Here is a 27,793-nt window from a genome sequence, read left to right on the forward strand (position 1 = left end):
CACTCCCCCATGAGATCCAGATCACTTCCCCACGAGATCCCAATCACTCCCCCACGAGATCCCAATCACTCCCCCACGAGATCCTGATCACTCTCCTCCATGAGATCTCCATCACTCCCCCACGAGATCTCCATTACTTCCCCACGAGATCCAGATCACTTCCCCACGAGATCCCAATCACTCCCCCACAAGATCCCGATCACTTCCCCATGAGATCCCAACCACTTCCCCACGAGATCCCAATCACTCCCCCACGAGATCCTGATCACTCCCCCACGAGATCCCAATCTTTCTCCCATGAGATCCCGATCACTCCCCACAAGATCCCGATCACTCCCCGCGAGATCCCGATCACTCCCCCATGAGATCCCAATCACTCCCCCACGAGATCCCGATCACTCCCCCATGAGATCCCAATCACTCCCCCACGAGATCTCCATCACTCCCCCATGCGGGTTGGTCTCCTCCACGATGCCATATCGTAGATCGACAGAATCCTGCTCCCAGACAACACCAAAGTTCCAAGCCACTTGCCTGCTCCTCACCTCGAAGAATCCACGGCAGAGGTGCACCGGCTGAAACACACCAAGGACCCACTCCGAACCCACACCCTCCTGCATCGCCACTATCTCCATGACTGAGCTCTCCCCAGCAGGAAAGGTGAAAACCAAAACCATTTGAAAACCTAAAAAAAACAGAAGCGAGGAAAGAGGAATGAATAGAAAAGCAGTCGGATCAGATGAGGTCAAGCTCAGGAGCCCTGCTCGTTCATCATATCACAGCAACACACCTGACATTGTTCAAGTCCACACGAGGTATCTCTCCTGTGTGATTCCTACCCTCATTACAGTGAGTGGCAAACTTCCAGACATTAAACCTTTGAGAACCCTCAGATTACAAAAGGCAAGCAACAGGGCTTCCTGGGAGTGAGAAAGTGACCAACCTCAATATGATTGGCCCTTCATCATGTCTCCACCAGTGACATGGATAATTCTGCCACCCATACCTTGCTCCAAAATAAGCAATTGTATTAAAAATGTTTCTTGTTTTGATTTAATGATGGTTATTGTGAACCTGAAGGGACTACGCAGACTGCAGTTCCTCACTCTAAATTTACTGCAGGAAGTTTTTAGAGCCAGTGTGGACTGCTTATCATTCAAGTACATTTCAAGTTATCATCACTTCTGTAATACAAGAACCACCCCTTGTAGCCACACGCACAGCAGGATCTCACTGGAACCAACACAGATCCAAGCTCAGAGGGTTTGGAGTCTAACAGGGGAGATCAGTGAAAGAAAAGTCAGAATTGCTGAATCCAGATACAGAGGAACCTCGATTCTCCGAACAACACGGGCGGAAAGTATTTTGCTCGGATAATCGAATGCCGGATAACACAGTTTAGCCAAGCATCGGGACCTCGCAATCTTGTCTGGATCATCCAAAATTTGGATAATCAAATGCCTGATAATCGAAGTTCCTCTGTATTCCATTTGAATAAAATGCTCTTCACTAACAGTGCCAGCCAAATGGACAAGAAAAGGAAAGAACAGGGCCTTTGAATTAATTTGTGAACGAACCATTCGGGCAGTGTCCAGTTCTTGAGTACTTTAAAATGTTTTGGAGATTATCACGTTGTGGGGTGAAGGTTGTGGGTGCTGGGGGAGTGGTGACTTCCTCATCAGATTTGAGGCCATCTTGTTGCCTGGCAACCAAGGTTCCAGCAACTGAACCTTTGGTAGTGAATGGGTTAGTATGGACCGAGTCCCACAAGCAGGAGGATGAGACATTACATGTTGCTGCCTGCTAAGCACAGATAGATTTATAACAATTGTGCTTGTACATTTTTTGAGGTTCGGAAATAAAGAAGCATGTACTTGGATACAGCGCAATATGTAATTCCCCTGTGGAGGATCAAAGATCTATCAGTTGCAGAAAACGAAATGCAGTATAAGCAGACATCAGACTGTGCAGCACAAAATTATACTCAATTACCTTTGAGTAAAAGCTCCTTGAAATTCTCAGCATTAGCATTGTAATAAACTGCTGAAAGGGAGACATTAGTAATAAAAGAAATCACAATCTTCACATCATTGCGATGGCAAACTAAGAGCAACTTTACAATGATCGGCTTGGGTAAAATTGTATTCAAGTCTGAAACTCCAACGAGACTAAATCGAGAGGTTTCATTCCACCAGGATCAGTGAGTTTTTTCTGTAAGCGCACAGTAATAGAAGGCAGCTTAGAAATAGGAGAGAGTGATAGGCAGTGATCCCTGTAATTCGATGGGCATTGGCACCAGTACTGGGGAAGAAAGGGCCTGTTCCGATGGGATGGTCTTCATCTGAATCACGCTGGGAACAGAGTCCTAGCGAATTGCATAACCAGGGGTTTTAAACTAAATGGGGATGTGGGAGGGTTGAGTTATAGGGGAAATTAGAAAACTCAAATTAAAAGAGAAGGTAAGAGTGCAGGTTAGCGGTATGGCAGATGGTTCCCAGATAATAAAGGTGAGCGACGGAACATCTTTATGCACTAAGGAATTATTAAAAATAAAAGTAGGGAAATTTACCAGTGGAACAAATTTAAAAGCTTTGTATTTAAATGCATGTAGCATCTGAAATAAAGTGGATGAACTAATCACACAGATTAATGTAAACGGATACGATATAATTGGGATTACAGAGATATGTCTGCAGGAAGGTCAGTCCTGATGAAGGGCTATTGCCCGAAACGTCGATTTTCCTGCTCCTCGGATGCTGCCTGACCAGCTGTGCTTTTCCAGCACCACTCTAATCTAGACTAGGGATGGGAACTGAATGTCCCAAGTATTCAGTATTTAGGAAGGACAGGCAAAAAGGAAACGGGGGAGGAGTGGTATTTCTGGTTAAAGAGGAAATTAACACAATAGTGAGAAAGGGTATTAGCTCTGGCAATGTGGAGTCTGTAGGGGGAGAGTTGAGAAATAGCAAAGGGCAAAAAACATTAGTGGGTGTCCTATACAGAACCCCCAAACTGCAGTGGTAATGTTGTGAATGGCATTGAACAGGAAATTAGAGATACATGTGATAAGGGAATGTTGGCGATCATGGGTGAATTCAATCTGCACATAGATTGGGCAAATTAAATTAGCCACAATGCCATAAAAGAGGAATTCTTGGAGTGTATATTGGATGGTCTACTTGACCAATATGTGGAGGGATCAACTAGAGAGCAGGCCATCTTAGACTGGGTACTGTGTAATTAGAAGGGAATCGTTGCCAATCTAGCTGAGTGAAACCATTTGGGGATGAGCAACCATAACATGATAGAATTTTTTATCAAGGTGGAAAGTGAGAGAGTTGATTTGGAGACTAGGGTGCTGAATCTTACTAAAGGAAACTCTGAAGATATGAGGCATACCTTGGTCTTGCTAGTTTGGGGAGAGTTACCCAAAGGGATGACGGTGGATAAGCAATGGCAAACATTCAAGGAACAAATGGGGGAATTGCAACAACTGTTTCTTCCTGTCCAGCCCAAAAGCAAAATGGGTAAGGGGGCCAACTCATGGATTACAAAGGAAATTAGAGAAGCTTGCAGGGAACATTAAGACTGACACTAAGAGTTTCTATAGGTACGTGAAGAGAAAAAGATTAGTGAAGACAAATGTAGGTGCCCTTTGGACAGAAATAGGGAAATGTATAATAGGGGACAAAGAAATGGCTGAGCAACTGAATACATATTTTGGCTCTTTCTTCACAAAAGAGGGCACAAATCAGATACCAGAAATGTTGGAGAATACAAGATTTAGTGAGAGGGAAAAACTGAGGGAGATCAATATCAGCAGAGAAATGGTACTGGGAATATTGAGGGGATTGAAGGCAGATAAATCCCCAGAGCATGATAATCTACATCCCAAAGTACTTAAGGAAGTAACTCTAGAAATAATGAATGTATTAGCGGTCATCGTCCAGGATTCAATTGACTCTGGAAGAGTCCCTGCAGATTGGAGGGCAGCTAATGTTACTCCATTATTTAAAGAGGGAGGTAGGGAGAAACAATGGAATTATAGAGCAGTAAGCCTAACATCGGCAGTGGGGAAAATTCGCGAATCCATTACGGACTTTATCGCAGATTATTTAGAAAGCAGTGACAGAATCAGACAGAGTCAGCATGGAGATATGCTTGATAAATCTGTTGGAATTCTATGAAGATGTAACTATTTGAGTTGTCAACGGGGAGTCAGTCGATGTGGTATATTTGGATTTTCAGAAAGCATTTGACAAAGTCCCGTATAAGAGATCACTGTGCAAGATTAAAGCACATGGGGTTGGGGGAAATGTATTGAGATGGATAGAAAACTAATTGGCAGAGAAGAAACAAAAAGTAGGAATTAATCAATCCTTCTCAAATTGGCTGGCAGTAACTAGTGGGGTGCCACAGGGATCAGTGCTAGGACCCCAGGTATTTACAATCCATATCAATGATTTGAATGAGAGAACAAAATATAACATCTCAACATTTACAGTTGACACCAAGTTGGGTGGGAGGGTGAACTGTGATGAGGATGCAGTGATCCTTCAGTAAGGTCTGGACAGTTTGGGTGAGTGGGCAAATCAATGGCAGATGCAGTATAATTTGGACAAATGCGAGGTTATTCACTTTAGAAGCAAAAACAAGGTAAAGATTATTACCTGAATGGCTGTAAGTTGGGAGAGGGGAGTGTGCAGTGGGACTTAGGTGTCCTTGTGCACCAGTCGCTGAAGGTAAGCGCGCAAGTGCAGCAGGCGGTAGAGAAGGTAAGTGGTATGTTAGCCTTCACTGTGAGAGGTTTCGAGTACAGGAACAGAGATGTGTTGCAGTTATACAGGGCCTTGGTGAGGTCACACCTAGAATATCGTGTGCAGTTTTGGTCTCCTTTTCTGAGGAAGGATGCTCTTGCTCTCGGGGGAGTGCAGCGAAGGTTTCCCAGGCTGGTTCCAGGGACAGTGGGACTGACATATGAGGACAGATTGCCTAGGTTAGGATTGTTTTCACTGGAGTACAGACGACTGAGGGGGGAATCTCACAAAGACTTACAAAATTCTAACAGGACTACACAGGATAGATGCAGGGAGGATGATCCCAATGGTGGGTGTGTCCAGAACCACGGGTCACAGTCTGAGGAGTCAGGGTGGACTATTTAGGATGGACAGGAGGAGATATTTCTTCACCCAAAGAGTGGGGAGCCTGTGGAATCCATTGCCACAGGAGATAGTTGATGCCAAAACATTGAATATGCTCAAGGAGCAGCTGGATATAGCACTTGGAGCAAATGGGACCAAAGGTTATGATCAGAAAGCCTATTAAGTTGGAAGATCAGCCTTGATTGTGATGAATAGTGGAGGAGGATCAAAGGGCCAAATGGCCTCCTCCTGCTCCTATCTTCTATGCTTCCTATGTTTCTATGCAATGTTTCCAGGCCCTGTGCTGTGGTCAAGAGACCATGGGCGCAAAATTGCACATTCTAAATTGACCCACAGCCAGGGAAGTCAAGCTTGACAGAAACTTGGCCAAACTAAACTAAACAGTAGCCAACAGCTATCAGTGACAGTGGAAACCAAGATCAAAGAGGTCTCAAGGTTTAAAGGGAACCAGTCACAATCAGTCCCAGGGTTGTGTATGAGAGAAGTGTTGATCAGACTTTCTGGCATCTCGACTGCCCGAGTGTGTGCACTTGACAGCTCCTGGCATGGCAACAATGAAGGTTATTGGTGTGATCCCATTGGATGATTTGAGCCCTGCTCCTGATCCCATTGGCCAAGAGCTGCAGAACATTCTGGAAGTAGAGATAAAACACACACCTGAATGCCACCCCTTTAGCGAAGACTCAGTGAAGATTCAGCAGAACTCTTACCAACAGAGTAAAAGAGAAGGTAAGAGTGCAGGTTAGCGGTATGGCAGATGGTTCCCAGATAATGAAGGTGAGCGACGGAACATCTTTATGCACTAAGGAATTATTAAAAATAAAAGTACGGAAATTTACCAGTGGAACAAATTTAAAAGCTTTGTATTTAAATGCATGTAGCATCTGAAATAAAGTGGATGAACTAATCACACAGATTAATGTAAACGGATACGATATAATTGGGATTACAGAGATATGTCTGCAGGAAGGTCAGTCCTGATGAAGGGCTATTGCCCGAAACGTCGGTTTTGCCTCCTCCTCGGATGCTGCCTGACCAGCTGTGCTTTTCCAGCACCACTCTAATCTAGACTAGGGATGGGAACTGAATGTCCCAAGTATTCAGTATTTAGGAAGGACAGGCAAAAAGGAAACGGGGGAGGAGTGGTATTTCTAGTTAAAGAGGAAATTAACACAATAGTGAGAAAGGGTATTAGCTCTGGCAATGTGGAGTCTGTAGGGGGAGAGTTGAGAAATACCAAAGGGCAAAAAACATTAGTGGGTGTCCTATACAGAACCCCCAAACTGCAGTGGTAATGTTGTGAATGGCATTGAACAGGAAATTAGAGATACATGTGATAAGGGAATGTTGGCGATCATGGGTGAATTCAATCTGCACATAGATTGGGCAAATTAAATTAGCCACAATGCCATAAAAGAGGAATTCTTGGAGTGTATATTGGATGGTCTACTTGACCAATATGTGGAGGGATCAACTAGAGAGCAGGCCATCTTAGACTGGGTACTGTGTAATTAGAAGGGAATCGTTGCCAATCTAGCTGAGTGAAACCATTTGGGGATGAGCAACCATAACATGATAGAATTTTTTATCAAGGTGGAGAGTGAGAGAGTTGATTTGGAGACTAGGGTGCTGAATCTTACTAAAGGAAACTCTGAAGATATGAGGCATACCTTGGTCTTGCTAGTTTGGGGAGAGTTACCCAAAGGGATGACGGTGGATAAGCAATGGCAAACATTCAAGGAACAAATGGGGGAATTGCAACAACTGTTTCTTCCTGTCCAGCCCAAAAGCAAAATGGGTAAGGGGGCCAACTCATGGATTACAAAGGAAATTAGAGAAGCTTGCAGGGAACATTAAGACTGACACTAAGAGTTTCTATAGGTACGTGAAGAGAAAAAGATTAGTGAAGACAAATGTAGGTGCCCTTTGGACAGAAATAGGGAAATGTATAATAGGGGACAAAGAAATGGCTGAGCAACTGAATACATATTTTGGCTCTTTCTTCACAAAAGAGGGCACAAATCAGATACCAGAAATGTTGGAGAATGCAAGATTTAGTGAGAGGGAAAAACTGAGGGAGATCAATATCAGCAGAGAAATGGTACTGGGAATATTGAGGGGATTGAAGGCAGATAAATCCCCAGAGCATGATAATCTACATCCCAAAGTACTTAAGGAAGTAACTCTAGAAATAATGAATGTATTAGCGGTCATCGTCCAGGATTCAATTGACTCTGGAAGAGTCCCTGCAGATTGGAGGGCAGCTAATGTTACTCCATTATTTAAAGAGGGAGGTAGGGAGAAACAATGGAATTATAGAGCAGTAAGCCTAACATCGGCAGTGGGGAAAATTCGCGAATCCATTACGGACTTTATCGCAGATTATTTAGAAAGCAGTGACAGAATCAGACAGAGTCAGCATGGAGATATGCTTGATAAATCTGTTGGAATTCTATGAAGATGTAACTATTTGAGTTGTCAACGGGGAGTCAGTCGATGTGGTATATTTGGATTTTCAGAAAGCATTTGACAAAGTCCCGTATAAGAGATCACTGTGCAAGATTAAAGCACATGGGGTTGGGGGAAATGTATTGAGATGGATAGAAAACTAATTGGCAGAGAAGAAACAAAAAGTAGGAATTAATCAATCCTTCTCAAATTGGCTGGCAGTAACTAGTGGGGTGCCACAGGGATCAGTGCTAGGACCCCAGGTATTTACAATCCATATCAATGATTTGAATGAGAGAACAAAATATAACATCTCAACATTTACAGTTGACACCAAGTTGGGTGGGAGGGTGAACTGTGATGAGGATGCAGTGATCCTTCAGTAAGGTCTGGACAGTTTGGGTGAGTGGGCAAATCAATGGCAGATGCAGTATAATTTGGACAAATGCGAGGTTATTCACTTTAGAAGCAAAAACAAGGTAAAGATTATTACCTGAATGGCTGTAAGTTGGGAGAGGGGAGTGTGCAGTGGGACTTAGGTGTCCTTGTGCACCAGTCGCTGAAGGTAAGCGCGCAAGTGCAGCAGGCGGTAGAGAAGGTAAGTGGTATGTTAGCCTTCACTGTGAGAGGTTTCGAGTACAGGAACAGAGATGTGTTGCAGTTATACAGGGCCTTGGTGAGGTCACACCTAGAATATCGTGTGCAGTTTTGGTCTCCTTTTCTGAGGAAGGATGCTCTTGCTCTCGGGGGAGTGCAGCGAAGGTTTCCCAGGCTGGTTCCAGGGACAGTGGGACTGACATATGAGGACAGATTGCCTAGGTTAGGATTGTTTTCACTGGAGTACAGACGACTGAGGGGGGAATCTCACAAAGACTTACAAAATTCTAACAGGACTACACAGGATAGATGCAGGGAGGATGATCCCAATGGTGGGTGTGTCCAGAACCACGGGTCACAGTCTGAGGAGTCAGGGTGGACTATTTAGGATGGACAGGAGGAGCTATTTCTTCACCCAAAGAGTGGGGAGCCTGTGGAATCCATTGCCACAGGAGATAGTTGATGCCAAAACATTGAATATGCTCAAGGAGCAGCTGGATATAGCACTTGGAGCAAATGGGACCAAAGGTTATGATCAGAAAGCCTATTAAGTTGGAAGATCAGCCATGATTGTGATGAATAGTGGAGGAGGATCAAAGGGCCAAATGGCCTCCTCCTGCTCCTATCTTCTATGCTTCCTATGTTTCTATGCAATGTTTCCGGGCCCTGTGCTGTGGTCAAGAGACCATGGGCGCAAAATTGCACATTCTAAATTGACCCACAGCCAGGGAAGTCAAGCTTGACAGAAACTTGGCCAAACTAAACTAAACAGTAGCCAACAGCTATCAGTGACAGTGGAAACCAAGATCAAAGAGGTCTCAAGGTTTAAAGGGAACCAGTCACAATCAGTCCCAGGGTTGTGTATGAGAGAAGTGTTGATCAGACTTTCTGGCATCTCGACTGCCCGAGTGTGTGCACTTGACAGCTCCTGGCATGGCAACAATGAAGGTTATTGGTGTGATCCCATTGGATGATTTGAGCCCTGCTCCTGATCCCATTGGCCAAGAGCTGCAGAACATTCTGGAAGTAGAGATAAAACACACACCTGAATGCCACCCCTTTAGCGAAGACTCAGTGAAGATTCAGCAGAACTCTTACCATCAGGATGGAGAGACAGAAAGAGAGAGAAGATCCACTCTGACCTGTGAGACCCATCCTGTGGAAAAGAGCCAGCCCTCCATCAGAGGGGAAGGAGATTCCAACTGCCCAGCTCAAACACATGGTATGCTACTGGTAATATCCTTTCTCAGAGCTAGATAAGGGTAAATATTGTGGGAATTTTGGAAATACTTGCATGGTTTTTAATCAGGAATGTTTTGTTAATAAATTTGAATTGAACCGCAAACCAAATTCTGTGTCTTTTTGTCAGCCTCGCAGTCAAGGGCATTTGGGTAAAGTGTTTTTAATACATCAACTGGTCAAAGACTCCAAAGCACAGCCAACAGAGTAACATGATGGCTCAACAGTTAGCACTGCTGCCTCCCAACACGAGTGCCCATGTTCAATTCCAACCTTGGACGACTGTCTGTGTGGACTTTACACATATTTTCCTGCACGCATTTCCTCTGCATACTCTGATTTCCTTTCATAGTCCAAAGATGGCAGGTTTGGCTGATTAGCTATGGGAAATGAGTGTTGGGGGATAGAGTAGGGGGGCTGGGTCTAGCTGAGACGCTGTTCAGAGGGTTGGTGTGGACTTGATGGGCTGAATAGCCTCCTTCCAAACTGTTGTGGTTCGAACAACGTGGAACTTGGAGTAGCCTGAGCAGCACATTTACATCTATTGACTGGAAGTCATTTTCTAATACTTTTTCACAGTTCATTTATATTCTGTACTGAGGAGTTATTAAAATCCAGTCAGAACTGAGAACATACAAGCTCGTTGTTTGCTGTAATCCAGCAGGGAGGATTTTATTTTGAAACTGCACATTCTGTAAAAGCTCAAACAAGTCTGAGCAAATCCCTGAGTACTGCCTGAATGCTCTCCAGTGTCACATGACTCACCTTTTAAAGAGACATTATCCCAACATAACATATGCATAACTACAATACATGAGTTTATTAACAATTAAAGATGTGAATTTAAATTATTTCATAATTCCAAGTATTCCACCTGCTAAAACAAACAGAATTGTTTGCTTGGCTCAAAGTCATGAGTGATGGCACAGGGTATACCCCATTTAATACATGATCAAAAGAGACACATTTATTCACTCTCTCATAGATACAAATAGCTACCAAACTTCATTTGCTGCCTAATGATCATCGATATGAATGCGGTATTCATTTTGATCCAATGTAATGTATGACTCAATGCCCAAAATGCTACACAAATGTCCAGAAGAATGGACATCTAGTTAGGAGCAGATACTGGAATCTGTACTGAAAATGAAACATGCTGGAAGTCATGGCAGGTCAGGCAGCACCTGTGAAGAGAGAACAAGCTATCGTTTCCAGTCTAGATGAGACACCTGGACTTGAAACATTAGGAGAAAGTGAGGACTTCAGATGCTGGCGATCAGAGTCGAAGAGTGTGGTGCTGGAAAAGCACTGCTGGTCAGACAGCATCCGAGGAGTGGGAGAATCGACGTACCAGACATATTGAGGCCCTCATTCCTGATGAAGGGCTTAGGCTTGAAATGTCAACTCTCCTGCTCCTCAGATGCTGCCTGACCAGCTGTGCTTTTCCAGTGCCAGACTCGAAACATGAGCTTGCTCCCTCTCCATGGAGTCTCCAGTTTATTGATCTCAGCCTTTGCAAATTGTGCAGCTTCGATCGTTGTCAAAATTGTCTCAGCAAGAATTTGCTTAGTGATAGCAGCTCACTGAGACCATCCTCAGAGCTGTCAATGCAACGTGATATCGTGAGCATTTTCAGGCAATGTTTGTTTATTGAATCATTGCACTTACTCACACTGGGTGCATTATTCGATCAAGGCATTGTAGTTTTGCATTACAGTGTTCGCTGCAAAATGCCTTGACGACCAATTCATTTCATAGAGAGGTCAAAATGTCATTGTATCACACTTTACAACTTTGGCAAAATCTTCAAATTGCCCTCTGTTCACAGTGGACCTGCTGAACATTGTAGACACTCTGAGAAAAATGTTCCAGTATCTTGTCTCAGTGAACCTTGCATGCAAGGCATCACCGGGATCTTCTCAGAACTAGACACAGTATTCCAGAAGAGGCCTCTCCAACATCCTGGACAACTTCAATATAACTCCTTCTCTAAAAGTCTGGGCAATGAAGGTTTTCTATATGGAGCTTGCATGTGGAGCCAAATGAGTGAAAATTAATGCAAATGCTGTCAGTATTGTGTCCTTAATGGATACCTGAGTTTTCTATAAACTTATCAACAGGCTGACTTAGATAACTCTGCTATACCACTGGATGCAGAGTTCCAGTTCAGCCCAGAACATTGAACTGAAGACCTCTTTCCTTTAGCGAAATCCAAAAGATCAAATTGTAATTAACTTTCTGCTGTCCTTCTTTCAGGATACAGAGAGCACAACAATTGGGAAATGTAGAAGGGGTTAAAGCTCTTTGTCTCTTGAAAAGGCTGAGAGATGACCCAATCTGTCTGTTACTCTCCAGTCCTTGCATCCGAGGGTTGGGTGGCAGATTTCCATTGGGGCAGCGGTTTGTCATTGCATTCCGCAAGATGGCTGACCAGGAGAGTCCCTCTGTAACCATCTACCATCAGAAGCATTGGAAGGCTTTATCGACTGATAATCAACCTGCATGGCTTCATTATGAGTGCATCCTCACAGCCAAATAATGCTGGAATGGGATTCAAACCCAGAGGTCAGCTCAGCTGTAGGGAACACCTAGATCATGCTGCAAGACCTCCAGTGATCCATTTCAAAACGTTTGGGCAGATTCAACTGGGTTGATGCAGAGACAAAGTGTGAAGAAGTCCAAACTTAAGAAGCACCAATACAGCTGTCGTCTTATCTCTCAGTGTAAGCATGTCAGTACACCTTTGAGAAAAATGCGTTTGTTATCATCACTATATTATACAATATGATCTGAGGAGATACAAATCATAGATTCCTCAAGTGTGGAAACAGATCATTCGGCCCATTAAGTCGCCACCAACCCCCTTAAAGAGCATCCCACCCAGATCCACCCTATCCCTGTAGCCCTGCATAGCTAACCCACCTAGCCTACACATCCCTGGACACAATAGGCAATTCAGCATGGCCAACCTGCACCTAACCCACCTAACCTGCACATCGTTGGACAGAGAGAGAAAACCAGGGCACCAGGAGGAGACCCCCACAGACATGGGGAGAACATCCAACCTCTGAACAGTTACCTGAGTCCAGAATCGAATCCGGGTCCTGTGGCACTATGGCGCAGCAGTGCTCACCACTGAGCCACCATGTCACCCCAGATCGCAGATTCCATCTTACTTCGAACCATTTGAAGCTCGAAATGTTGCTCTTTGTAGCTTATAGTTTAATGTGAGCCCTAATTTGCCTGTGAATGTATTACTTGCATACACTAGCAATCTGTAAAACATCTGCTGAACTTTTCATCATCACATTAAGCATGTCTGAGTTTCTTACTTCATGAGTATTAAGATAAGAATTGCTACATGTAAAGACAACATGGTTAGCTGCAGTGATCATCAATAAAAAAAATGACTCCACCTTTCTGGTTGCAGACATTAACACTAATTGAAGACCAGCTATCCAACAGCATCAATTTCTGAGAGTATAGAATGATCTGAAAATGCGGCATTGAAGAGAGAACTGGTTATTTTTGATCAAAATCCAAGTTCTTTCAAGATATGAGAAACTTTTCAGAGTCCTTTGAATCAATATTAAAAAGGCTGTAGTGATGTTTACAAATTTCTAGACAGTGAGAACTCTACTTTTCTTTTTCTCTTGAAAAAAAGATAAGTTATTAATCTGGTTTTGAGAAAGAAAAAGGCAATTAAATGATCCCTACAGCACAGGTTCAAAACACCCCTCCGGGCAGGCAAGCTTTAAAAAGAGAACAATTTTTACATTAAGCTGGTTTTCACAAACCAGCAGTCAGTCACTTGTTTCCGCCATTTTCTTCCTCCAGTTCGAAGCAGAAGTGGTGGCAAGTGGAGTAGAGTCTTTTCTCCTAAGATTGTACAAATGTCACCTACTGGCTGAAAGTTCTAACTATAAGAATACAATCTTTAAACTACAAGTTTGTCATAGAGTGATACAGCACAACCCTTCAGTCCAACTTGTCCATGCTGGCCAGAAATCCCAACCCGACCAAGTCCCATTTGCCAGCATTTGGCCCACATCCCTCTAAACCCTTCCTATTCATATAGCTATCCAGATGCCTTTAAAATATTGTAATTGTACCAGGCTCCACCACTTCCTCTGGCAGGTCATTCTATACATGCACCACCCTCTGCATGAAAAGGCTACCCCTTGGGTCCATTTTAAATCCTTATCGTCTCACCCTAAACCTATGCCCTCTAGTTTTGGACTCCCCTATCCTGGGAACATTCACCCTATCCATGCCCCTCATGATTTAATAAACCTTAAAAGGTCACCTTTCATCCTCTACACTCCAGGGAAAAACAGCCCCAGTTGATTCAGCCATTCTTAAAGAAACAGTAAAGGATCAGCAAGAAGGAAAAATAGAGACAAATGGAGAAAAAACTGGGAATGCATAAAAGGAAAGAGCAATAAAAACCAGTAAAAAAAAAAGTAAATAGTGGACTGCATTCTACCTCTTTAAAAAGAAAGAGGTCAGGAAAGGGAATATTTTTCATTATACATTCACAGGACGTGGGCATCACTGCATTTATCAACCATCTCTAATTGCCCAAATGGGTAGTTAAGAGTCAATCACATTGCAGTGGGTCTGGAGTCACATGTAGATTAGAATACTTACAGTGTGGAAACTGGCCCTTCGGCCCAACAAGTCCACACCGACCCTCTGCAGAGCAACCCACCCAGACCCATTCCGCTACACTAACCTCACACTACGGGCAATTTAGCATGGCCAATTCGCCTAACCTGCACATTTTTGGACTGTGGGAGGAAACCGGAGCACCCGGAGGAAACCCACACAGACACGGGGAGAATGTGTAAACTCCACACGGACAGTTGCCTGAGGCGGGAGCTGAACCTGGGTCTCTGGTGCTGTGGGGCAGCAGTACTAACCACCGTGCCGCCCACACGGTAGGTCATACCAGATACAGATGGCAGCTTCCTTCCCTAAAGAACATTAGTGAACCAGATGGGTTTATCCAACAATTGGCATGGTCATCATTAGACTCTTCATTCCAGATTTTGTTTTTTACTGAATTCAAATTCTACCATCTGCGATAGCAGGATTCGAACCTGGGCCCCCAGAACTTTGCCAGGGTCTCTGGATTAAGAAGGCCCTTCCTGAAGAAGGGCTTATGCCCGAAACGTCGATTCTCCTGTTCCCTGGATGCTGCCTGACCTGATGCGCTTTTCCAGCAACACATTTTCATCTCTGGATTAACAGGTCAGTAGTAACCTAAAGAGACTGAGAAAATTCTTAAAGACTATCTAAGATAGGAATTCAATTCATACTCCAATTCATGTCATAGACGCAGCAACCCCAAGAAATTATTGACCGGTCTTTCAGAAGGAGCTGCCCAAAGTGTGACTTCTCCAAGGAAAACATTGCCCCATTGAATTAGGGACCTCCGCACCAAATAGGCCTTCAGGAAAAACATTTGGTCATAGATTGATCTCAAAATTCAACCAAGTTTATGCAGCCCATCCTGATACTCGCAATCCTGGTCCCATTCTGGTCAATCAGGAGTCCAGTTTCCCCACAGACAAATTAATTCATCCTGAGGTGCAATGATTATGCCAGATTTTGGGCTTCTGCAATTGTTCTATTTCTGAATATTTCAATTCACAGAACCTGAAGCGAATTGTACATTCTTGGAACATTTCAGTCAGTTATTGCGAATGTTCCCAACCAAGTATCTGAGAAAAAAGATGACTGTTGCACTTTGAGATGACGCACATTTTCCAAGCACTTTGGAAGCAACAACTTGAACATTTAGTTTCCATTACAGACAAAATGTCTCGAACATTTGACTCATTTATATATTTTTATAATTTTTGTTGCACATAACTCCGACCCACAAAACCCAACTGCTGTTATGATTTTTGGTCATATGCCTTTACTGTCAATTCTTTCTGTTGCAAATTGTTATGTTAATATTGGCCGTTTAGCAGTCATAGCCTAGTTGTAGGGTCTGGACATTAGCTGTTTTTACTGAAGTTTTTAACAAGGCCGTTCAAACGTTGACTCAAATTCTCACTTCCAGGATTTAGCTAAGGACGACTGCACAGACCCAGTGTTGAAATCAGGCATAAAATACAGTGGACACTGAAGACCTGAAATAGTGACAATAAGCTCTGGAAATGTTCAATAGGTCAAGCAGCCTACATGAAGCAGGAAACAGTGAACTTATCTCATTAACGACCCTTACATCTTTTTTTTTCCCATGGGTTTCCTCCAGGTGCTCCAATTTCCTCCCATAAACCAAAAATGTGCAGATTAGGTAGATTAGCTTTGGGGAATACAGGATAGGGTGGAGGTGGGGGAAGTGGTGTATGGATGGGTTGCTCTTCAGAGGGTCAGTGTGGTTTCGATGGGCCAAATGGCCTAATTCCGCACTGTAGGAATTCTCTGATTCTATGGTCAGTTTCTTTGGCGAGCTGTCTTTGGGGTTTAACAGTTGTCAGCAAAGCTCACTGGTCTAAGTTAAGAGAGGCCAAATTCACTGGCAGTTTCAGGCCTATACTACAGACACACACCCAATTTAATCACTAAACATTAAGATAACTGCTCATAATTGCATGCCACTTGTGAAAACATAAGCATTCTCACTCAAAGAGGCAATAAATAACTGAGAAATTTAGATCAAAACACTTCATTAGTTTAAAAATACTTGTTAGGATTTCTAAAGAAGAAAAGCAACATTCTCTACTTTTGATAATAGTCAGAATCGAGCAACCCTTGATATAGCACCAGTTGCAGAAGAAAATGCCACTAATGCACATTAATTCCAACATTGGAGATTATACTCACTTTTGCATCAAATTGATATACTTCTTGCCTGCACCATCATTTGTACAGATTGCTAGACTGTGCTGACAGTCTCCAGGAATTGATTGGAAAATTACATGTAAGTTACAGCTCAGAAACAGGCCATTCAATCCAACTGGTTCATTTATTTATAAACCACTCAAAGTCCCTCCCAAATACCTTCATCTTTCTCCATCAGAATATCCTATTTCTTCTTCCTTTTGGCTTTAATGCTTACCTCTTGAATGTCGCTCACTCCAACATTTTGAGATAAATGATTCCACGTTGTAACCACTCTCTAGTGAAGTAGGTTACTCTTGAATTCCCAACCAAATTTACAAACCATCCCAGTGAGGTGGTCTTTGATTTATCTCCCAACATAATGAAAGGAACTAGGTCACATTGGGCAGGGTCAACTATACTTGTCTTCTAAGCATGAGTTACACTGCGGACAGTAATCCTTTCTCCATGCTTTGGTGCTCAACACTTAATGATCACTGAATTGCTAGCATGTACCATTTGTACTGCCAGACTGTTTGATTGTGTGTAGTGGGGTGACAACGTGATATAGAATCCCTACAGAATGGAAGCAGGCCATTGGGCCTATTGAGTCTCACCAACCCTCCGTAGAGCATCCTACCCAGAACCACCATTTCTCCTGGCTAACCCAACTAGCCTGCCCATCCCTGGACAATATGGGCAATTCACCCAACCTTTGGCACACCTTTGGACTGAGAGAGAAACCGGAGCACCCGGAGGAAACCCATGCAGACACAGGGAGAATGTGCAAACTCAGCACAGACAGTCACCTGAGGATGGAATTGAACCTGGATCCCCAATGCTATGGGGCAGCAGTGCTAACCACTGAGCCACTGTGCCATGATTAACGTAGGCCTGTGAAAATCTCTCCTCTTGCCTTGGCCGACAAGCAGTGCTGTGAGTTCATGCATCTGATGGATGTTCTACTTGTGTCCTGTTATCTGCCAGGTTTCCCAAGCATCAGAAAAATAAAACAACAAAGTTACCATTGAAAAACACATTGTCTGAGAACAGAACAGATTTGTCACCTCCTCCCCAAACTAGATCATCCCTTTTTGAGAAACTAAAATTGCCCTCAGTAACTGTGTTTCCCCCCTTATCCACAGAACATTGCTGGAGTCTCCTGTTTTTATTGTAAATGTTTACTTGTTCATTCTAAATGGGTTAACACCATCACCACAATAGGAGAGAAATGTTGCAAGCTCATTAAACATTTACCTACTAACACCACCACTGGTCACTCCTGGCAATATAGAGACTGAGGAAGTCTCACCCAGCATTTACTTTTCAATTACAGCCGCACGGGAGCACTTTCACTGAATTATTTTCACATTTACCTTCCTAAGGCAGATTAGTAGGAGCAAGGAGCCATAATACCTACATAGCACAACGTCCCTGTCTAACTTATGATCAACAAATGATGAGTTGGATTTCGGCTCAGCATGAGATGCACTTTATAAGTGGACTCAAGGCAACAGTATCTTAATATAAAAGGGTTGAAGAAATGTAAAATTCATGTCTTCATGTCTTGGATGGCCCAATATATGTTAATCAGATCACCTATGGGAATGAACAGTTGGAAGCATTTGTGAGGACAGTTTGAATGATTGAAAGAGATTGAGAAGAGAAATGTTCACCTTATGCATGTCATTATTCTGATGCCACTTGTGTGTGTAGCTGTGAGGTAGTGATACACTGCGATAGAATGTAGAGATCAAAATATGTTGTAAAACACTGTACGCTATACTCAGACTGAAATTGCTTGAAGTATTGAAACTCATCGTATTCCTGGCTCTGCATTCTGACAAATGACGTATGCAAACTCCATCATTTAAAGTGAGGAGCTGAATTAGAACAACAAAACAGCCCACCCTAGATCACAAAATAATGTTGAATTACCAGCAGGTTTGAATTACAGATCCACACTCACGAAGAAAGGTAGTCAATACGACCTAAGGGTTTCTCATTTTGGGGCTTTGAAATTATCATCTGTTTTTATTCAATCTGACCACACTGTCACACAAGCCTGGGGGCAGGATGAATATCAAAAAGGCATTTATTTTAATGTGAAGGATGTGGCAGTGCAAGCAAGGATAACTGCCTAGTTTGGCTCAATGGAGTGGGATGCCAGACCTCTTCAGCAGGCAATTAAGAAACTGGAGTCACGTACCAACCAGTCCTGATTAGGACAGCAAGTCTCCTTCACAGAAGGGAGGAAGTGAGGACTGCAGATGCTGGACAACAGAGTCAAAAGGTGTGGAGCTGGAAAAGCACCGCCGGTCAGGCAGCATCCGAGGATCAGGAGAGTTGATGTTTCAAGCAGAAGCTCACATCCATGATGAATGTGCTCGAGACGTTGACTCTCCTGCTCCTCAAATGCTGCCTGACTGGGTGTGCTTTTCCAGTGCCGCACTTTTCAAACTTCATCACGAAAGGACAATCATGAGACAATTTAAGATTTTCCACCAACAGATTCACTCAGAGCAGTTTCTTATCCAATTTTCAACCAACTCTAATGCGATTTTAACTCGTATTTCTTTCCTAGATTAATAGTCCAGGATTGAAACAGCGATCAAACCGCTGTGTATTTGCTAACTCACTAAGACTAATGACATGGAGGTAATGACTGTAGTGTGAAAGAAAGGATGATAAGGTTGGTGCTGCTACTGAAAGAGAAACTCTCAGATGAAGAATTCATGAATGCAATTTAACCTGAATCACTTCTTAGCCTCAGATAGTCAACAGCTGAAATGCCACTGTTACTGCTTCTGACGAAAGATTTGCTGGTGAGTTGAACTTTGCAGCTGGTTGGGTATTATTAAGCTCATCAGTGAAGTGCCTGCAACTTCTACCATGTTTGAATCCTGTGACAATAGCTGTCTGCCATCAAATTTTAAGACAGATGTCAGAGGCAGGTTCTTTACTCAGAGTGGTAATGGCGTGAAATGCTCTACCTGCCAAAGTAATTAAATCAGCCACATTAGGGAGATTTAAACAATCTTTGGATAAGCATATGGATGATGATTGGATAGTGTAGGGGGATGAGCTGAGAATAATTCACGAGTCGGTGCAACGTTGAGGGCCGAAGGGTCTGTTCTGCGCTGTATTGCTCTATGTTCTATAATTTCAGTACAATTACTCAGCATTATCGACAGTTTCAGTGACCCAGCCATGGTCAATCCTTCCTTCCGCACATCAAATAGCCTTGACCTTTCCCCTTCAATTCTCCAAACGATCACTTACTCTTCAGGCAGACTGAGGCATCTGCCTTTCCCTCCATCCTTGGTCTCTTCCAGTTCAACTAAAACAAAAGCAAAATGCCACAAATCATGGAAATCTGAACCCGAAAACCAAAACGCTCCACAATCCAGGCCATGTCGGTGGAAAGAGAAACAGAGTGAACCTTTCAAATCAATAACTTTCTATCAGAACTGGAAGGTTGTACAGAGTTAACAGCTTTTTTTCAAGTCCAGAATCCATAGAAAGAATTGAGGGGCTCGGAGGTGTGAATCATAGAACCCCCTACAGTGTGGAAACAGGCCACTTGGCAAACCAAGTCCAGACCAACCCATTCCCCTACCCTATTGCACTGCATTTTTCCTGACTAATACAGCTAACCTACACACCCCTGAACACTGTGGGCTATTTAGCACAGCCAATTCACCTAACCTGCACACCTTCGGACTGTGGGAGGAAACCCACGCAGACACAGGAAGAATGCGCAAACTCCACACAGATAGTTGCCCAAGGCTGGAATCGAACCAGGGTCCCTAGTACTATGAGGTAGCACTGCTAACCACTGACCCACCATGCCACTCAGGGAAAAGGGCTATGCAGAGAAGGAACGGAAGGCATGATCTGCAATTGGGATGAAACAGACAAGAGACTAAGGGCCCAATTTTAACTCGAGCTCAATGAATGTATTTTGGACAAGGCCCTAAAAGGGCAGAGAGACAATGGTCCAAAGATCAAAGGGATAATAATGGGGCAAATAAAGAAACAGAAAATCACTCCAGAAGAAGTGTAAGGGGTTCCAGCACAACTCCATTGCCAGCACTTGCTGTGTCCGAAAATGGGAGCAGTCATTGAGATCCAAAATTGTTCCACTCATGGTTGAGGTCGGTAGGCTCCAAGTTCCTCATTGTTAGACACAGTTAAAATTCACACAACACCAGGGTACAGTCCAACAGGTTCATTTGGAGGCACTAGCTTTCGAAGCGCTGCTTCTTCATCAGGTGGTTGTGAAGCAGGACCATGAGACAGAATTTATAGCAAAAGATTACTGTGTCATGCAGCAGATAAACCTAGCTTAAGTCTTTCATCTTTTAGAATGGTTTGCACATTTCCATTCTTTAATATGTAAATCCCAGAACTTCTTTTCAGCCACATTCTCAAGATAACTTCAGGTTTTCTAACAAAAGGTGCTATCTCAGCTCAGACAATGCATTAAAGATGTGAGGTTAAAGTTTGTCTCTGTCCCAGCCTTGAGTCAGGCTGGTTCTATTTCTAAAGTAGGATGTATAGAATATTACATGGATTGATTGTAGGTTATGCACTTTTTGAGCAAAATAGAACATATCTGCAAATACAATTCTTCAGATACAAACTCACCCCAAAAACGTATTTGTATGCGTGTGCAGGAGAGACAGAGTATGTGTGTGCATGTGGGTGTGGGGATGTGTGGGTGTGAGTATATGTGAGAGCATGTGTTTGCAGGTGTGTAAGCTTGGTAAAGTATGTGCATGAGTGTGATGGAGTACAAGCCTGTGAGAGGATGCTTTCATGGGTATGAGTGTGGGGGGTTTATGTGTGTGTGTATGAGAGAGGGTCTGCGTGAGTGTGTGAGTATGTAAGAGTACATGTGTGCACGAGAGACAGAGAGAGACAGAGAGAGAGTGTAGTGCATGGGGTCACCTGAACTTTGACATGAACCCAAGGCCCCTGTTGAGGTCAGCCCCATGGGTACCGAACTTGGCTATCAGCCCCTGCTTGGCCACTTTGTGTTGTTGCCTGTCCTGAAGACCGCCTTGGAGGATGGTCACCTGAAGGTCCGAGGCCGAATGTCCCGAACTGCTGAAGTGTTTTCCAATTGGGAAGGAACATCCCTGCCTGGTGACTGTTGTTAGGTGTCCATTCATGCATTGTCATAGCGTCTGCTCGGTCTCACTAACGAACCATGCCTCAGGGCATTCTGGCCTGCAGTGGATGAAGCTGGTGCTTCCAAATAAACCTGTTGGACAATAAACTGGTGTTGTGTGATTTTTAACTTTGTCTCACCCCAGTCCAACACCAGCTCCTCCAAATCGTTGTTAGATACGTTATTGCTCCTCAAGTTTACATTGAAGCTTCATTGAAATAAGCCAGACTGGAAATATATCCCTCCCATCTCAGCACGTATCAAGTTAAATTTATTGCCTATTCCACTAACTTCTATCAGACTGCGAACCTGTGATATTGTCAATTGTGTCCATTCACTTCTCAAAAGCTATGTGCTAAAAGCTTCCAAGAAGCACTTCCATCAACACTCAGATTTTAGTACCAGATCCCATATCAAGCCCACTATTGTTTCAGTACTCCATTGTCCTGCTCCTTCTATTAAATTAAATCTTATTCTCACTGGATCTTGCACTCCTTGTCACATCTGCCATCTCCAGTTACCATACTTTGCAAATATTTAAATGGCCTTGTCTGATCCAAATCCTGCTCAATGATTTGTGTCAAGAAAACTTGTACAAGAAGCATCCAGAAAACTTAATGAAAATAATGATCATGCCCCTGGGGGGGGAAAGGTTGCCACTAAAATCTGAGGGTTTCAGATTATAGTCAAGAAATTCAGACACCCTTGACTGTGATGGAGCCCCATGGCAGCATTAAGATAAACCAATCTTCAAGAGAGAGGGAGCTCAAATAGACTTCAGCTTCATAGCTATATTAACAGTAGGCCTCATGCCTGTTCAAAGCATGGGTAAATAATATCTCTTTTTTCCTATCCCTTTCCCAATATGATTAATGGTACACTTTTGGTCAGAAACGTGGCCACATTTCCTCACCCCTCCCCCAACATTGCAGTTTTGAGGACTGAAGTAGATGAATTAATTCCCAAATTACAAACAGGGCTTGGTATTTAGAACCTTCTTGGTTGGATTCCATCTGTCTCAAACATTATCTTCAAATTATTTACAAGTGGAAAAGCAAATGCAGAATAAGAGCTTGGCAAACAATCGATTGTTACTCTGCACAGAGGATGTGGAACAACAGAGGAAGTAGTGACAGTGATACTTTCTTTGCAGGAGGAGTTTAGAGCTGAATACTGAGCCATACGAAGATTTTGAAAAATAATTCAAATACAAAAGAAAATACAGAAGGAAGTCAGCAAATCTGGAAGCATCCGTGAACAGAGAAGCAGAGTTAATGCTTCCAGTCCGATATGACTCTCTTTCAGACAAAGCAAATGGCAGCAAATCTGTTGGAGATTTAAAGAGCATGACTGTGCATTGTAGATAGGGAGATGCTTACTGAATGCTCTGCATATGAGAAAAACTGCACGGGTTAGATTAGATTAGATTCCCTACAGTGTGGAAACAGGCCCTTCAGCCCAACAAGTTCACACCGACCCATTGAAGAGTAACCCAGCCAGTAATAGATAGAGAATCTGAACTAGACGAGAAGTGACTATAATATCATGAGAAATAGAAACAGGAGTAGGCCATTCAATAGGATCATGGCTTACCTGACATTCCTCATGTCCACTTTCCTGCCATTTGCCTGTAATCCTTCATCCCCTCGAGGTATAGAGGCTGCTTATCACCTGTGTTGTTTAACATACACACTGGAACATTTAAATCAAGGGAAGGAAGCTTGCCAGTTGGCGGTCGGCAAAGGAAAGCTGTCAGACTTGCTAATGATAAAGTGCTGGCATGAAGTGCCATGGACAACACTGTCATTGGCAGACAGCCTGAATACTGCAGCAAGGGATGACAAATTGCAGAATTATCTGGACATACTCAAAGATGAGAAGATATAGAGTACTGTAAGCGAAAGAGACAGATTTTAGCAAAAGATGAACAGCTGGATAACATGAGAATTTAAGTGCCATAAATATTGGGGAAGTTATTTTTTAAAATTTCATTCATGAGAGTCGTGAAGATGGTAATGAGCCACCTTCTTGAACCTCTGCAGTCCACATGCTCTAGGTTGACCCATAATGTCTTTAAGGAGGGAATTCCAAGGATTTGACTCAGTGACACTGAAGGCGTCAGCGATATAAGGCTTGGAGGGCAACTTGAAGGTGGTGGCGTTCTCCTGTATCTGCCGCACTTGTCCTTCTCAATGGAAGTGGTCGTGGGTTTGGAAGGTGCTGTCCAGGGATCTCTGGTGAAATTCTGCAGTGCATCTTGTAGATAGTACATACTGCTGCTACTGAGCATCGGTGGTGGAGGGAATGGATGCTTGTGGATATGATATCAATCAAGTGGGCTGCTTTGTCCTGAGTGGTGTCTTGAGAGTTGTTGGAGCTGCACTCATCCAGGGAAAGTGGACAGTATTCCATCACAATCCTGACTTGTGCCTTGTAGACGGTGGACAGGTTTTTGGGAATCAGGCAGTTAGTTTCTTGCTGCTGGATTCCTAGCCTCTACCCTACTCTTGTTGCCACCTTCACAAAAGTGAGATGATTAATTTGTAACATATAGAAAACTGGGAAATGATAGATCACCAGTGTGTACAAAATGAGAAATTATTAGATGGTAGCATGTATAAGTAAATGACGATTTTAAAATAAAAACAAAATGCTGCAGATGCTGGAAATCAGAAATAAACACAGTGAGTGCTGGAGAATCTCAGCAGGTCTAACACCATCTGCAGAGAGGGAAACAGAGTCTCCTAGCACCCCCCTTCAGAACTGAAAAAAGCTGGAACACGGTGGCTTTTTTGGGAAGGGGGAGCAAGTGGAACAGATTATGAAAATGCCCAGGTCAAAAGACAAAGGCAGAGGTAAATAAATATGCATGATAAGCAGTTTCCAAAAGAAACTGTGTGAAAGTGTGAGAAGGGATGTGGTAGAATAATTCAGATACTATACTGATTATATAGTATTTCCATATTCCATTGAAATTCCATCTATGTTTCTTTGCAAGACAAGAAAGCGAATTTAAATCAACTTGAGCATGCAATTTTTTTCCCTTAATGTTTTTTTTTCCCAGTCTGGTTTATTGTTTGGGAACTCAGGGAGTGAGAAGCAGAAAGCTAATTTCTTCATGTTGGTAGATTGGTGCTAATCAAGTTAAGACACATCAGCTCTGAGAGATGAATGGCTACTCTTTCTATTTGTTTTTCTCTCATTGGCAACATCACTGTGATTGATGGTGGCACAGTGGTAATATCATTGGGCTGGTAAGCCAGAGGCCCAGGCAAATACTTTGGGGAGAAAGGTTCAAATCCCATGCAGAATGGCTGGTGGCATTTAAGTTCAATGAACAAATCTGGGATATTAAGCTAGTAACAATGGCCCTCGTGAATGTTACAAAAATATATCAGTGTCATCAGTGCCTGCCTCAAGCAGTGCAGCTTCTCTCAATAAACTGCTGTTACTAGAGCTGTGCCAGTTTTCAGTCGCATATGTTAGCTCAAGATGAGACTGCTAAACCCTATTCCTAGTTGGAAGAGAGGATTATATGCCTATGGGCTAGATTTGATTCCAGGTTTTAAAAAGACAATAGTGTGCATCATACCTTGTGGCAATGCCCAACAGCATTCGAATTCTCAAGCCTCTCTGTTCTAAGAAACCAATCCTCTTGGTAATAAATTACACCACAGTGAGATAAACAGCATCATTCAACACAGGAAACTGGTGGGAGAAATGTTTCAGCCTGACAAACTCTTCTCAAAGTGTCATCAACCATTAGCAACTTCATTGCCTGTGACCTGGACTCAGTGGCAACTTTATTATGAAACTGAAAATATAAGAGGACGTAGAAAAGCTATCAAAGGTATTAAAAAGAAATCCTCATCGGTGCAATGCCTTTGACTTTAAGCTAACATGACAGACTGAACAGGGGAAGGCTGTGGCTGAGCAGACTATCACTTCTACTCAAAGATTTCCATTTAGAGATGACACGCTGACATTCAATGGTCAAGCACTTGCTGCAAGAAAAATAGAACATTTTTGGAATCGTTTTCTAAATCTCTTTAAATCCTCCTGATGGGAGCAGCTATCTATTCTTTATGAGGAATATGTTTAGCAATTGAATTTTTGACTTGGTGAGAAGTCTATTTATTTATTGTCATAAAATATTTAATGTGGTTACTGAATTTCTAAAGTTATAAACAAAGATGTCAGGGAATCTGAAAGCATTTTACAGCCATTAAAGGTTTCTGGTATGTAATTCCTATGTAATAGGAAAAACCAGCATTCAATTTGCTCAGGGTACGTTCCACATGATCCTGATCAGACAATTGATGTTGGGTGGAGGGATATAAATTACCTAAATCATGGAGAAGGAGAAAGTGAGGTCTGCGGATGCTGGAGATCAGAGCTGAAAATGTGTTGCTGGAAAAGCGCAGCAGGTCAGGCAGCATCCAGGGAACAGGAGAATCGACGTTTCGGGCATAAGCCCTTCTTCAGGAATCATGGAGAACTCCTATGTTATTTTAGAGTCATACAGCACGGAAACAGATCCTTTGGTCCAATCACACCATTTTCAGAAACTAAACTAATCCCCCTTTCCTGCACTTGGCCCATATCCCTCCAAACCTTTCCTATTCTTGTACTTACCTAAGAGTGTGTTAAATGTTGTAACTGTGCTCACATCCATCAGTTCCCCAGGAAGTTCATTCCACATGTGAGCCACCCTCTGTGTAAAAAACTTGACCTCATATCTTTTTTAAATCTCCCTCCTCTCACCTTAAAAACATACGCACTCGTCTCAAAATCGCCCATCCTAGGAAAAATACATGTACCATTAACCCTCTCTAAATCCTTCATGATTTAATAAACCTCGATAAGGTCACCTCTCAATCTCTTACACGTCAGTGAAAAATAGTCCCTGACTGTCCAGACTTTATTTGTAACTCAAATCTTCCATTCCTGCCAACATCCTGGGACATGGGATATTTCATATTAATACAAGTGGACGTAATTTGGTTCCACTTACCATCTGAAGCACAGGACAGAGACAGTGCAGCATTCCCTCAGTGCGGGAGGATCCACTGAGAGTTTGGACTCAGGTTTCAGCAGGAAGGTGAAAAGGTACAACCTTCTGCTCAGATTCAAGAGTACGCTCCAAGCCTGTGGCTCATATTAACACTATCACTCAGAATTCATTGGTCAGCTCAAGCAACGACAAATCCTTCAACAGTTTTTGGCCCTGTTATTGAGTTTATGATGAAAAAGGAACAGACCCTCAAGCCTGTCCTGTTATTCAATAAAATTATGGCTTAGCTGTATAATAACTTCTGATGGTTCTGTCTCACTTAGTGTGTAATACTAAAGAGGCAAATTGTTTCATTGTGGTACAGTCACTGGACTTGAAATCTTGAGACGTAGAGGAGCCTTGATGAGAGGAAAGGTGGATTCAATCCCAACATGGTTGCTGGTAGAATGTAATTCCCATTAACAAAATCCAGAAGTGAAGGACTCCCATTAGTGGCAGTGACCTCAAAACTATCATTGATTATTATAAAAACTTACCAGGTTCACTCATGTTTTTTTGATGAAGGAAAACTGCCATCCTCACCTGGTCCGACCTCTATGTGAGTCCAGACCCATCACACCTTGAGTGGTTCTCCACTGAACTGGCCCAGCAAGCCACTCAACTCAGGAACTTTCGGGAAGGGAAACAAACACTGACCTTGCCCACATCTAAGGACGAAAAGGGCCCTGACCCAATAAAAATCTAACCAGCTCAGTTATGTAATCATTAATTGAGTTCTTGTCTCAACAGTTTTTTGTGGGAGATATTTTAATGTCAGATATGAGCACTACCTGCATGTTATACCTGGCAAACGTCTTACCATTGTCACCATTGATGGTATTGTGAGGCCAAGCTGTCTGAGGTGCCTTGCATTGCAATCAATCTCCTCATTGGGATTAGTCTAAACTACTGATACCAAGTGGGGAAGATGTCCACACAAAGTATTTGTCAGATACTGAGTTGAATTTTTTTAAGCAGTAAAGAATTGTTATATAGTAAGTCTGACCTAGTTACATGACATTGGAGATACATGATTATCTCCTGTGAGGCATTAGGCTCAACCTAAAAATACAGTTGCCTACATTGACAGAGTATTAGAACAACATGCACTGGCAGACTGATTAACTCATCCCCTGTATGGTCATAGAAGCCCTACAATGTGGGGCCATCTAGTCCATACTGACCGTCCAAAGAGCATCCCACCCAGACCCACCCCCTGCAACCCTGCATTTCCCATGGCCAATCCACCTAACCTGCACATCTTTGGACTGTGGAAGG

At 43.0% G+C, this 27,793-nt stretch overlaps 1 long non-coding RNA gene across 1 annotated transcript in view; it reads right to left on the reverse strand.

Moving 5' to 3' along the window:
• Positions 1-540: 540 nt before the first annotated feature.
• The window catches only part of LOC148139796 (uncharacterized), a 72,958-nt gene continuing 45,705 nt past the window's right edge, over positions 541-27,793 (reverse strand). The window contains exon 3 of the long non-coding RNA XR_015753513.1: positions 541-685. This is a non-coding gene — a long non-coding RNA (uncharacterized LOC148139796). The remainder of the gene's footprint in view (positions 686-27,793) is intronic.

Source organism: Chiloscyllium plagiosum, unplaced genomic scaffold (assembly GCF_037043375.1).
Source record: "Chiloscyllium plagiosum isolate Xiang-an unplaced genomic scaffold, Cpla_swu_hap1 HiC_scaffold_37, whole genome shotgun sequence".
Classification (NCBI taxonomy): domain Eukaryota; kingdom Metazoa; phylum Chordata; class Chondrichthyes; order Orectolobiformes; family Hemiscylliidae; genus Chiloscyllium; species Chiloscyllium plagiosum.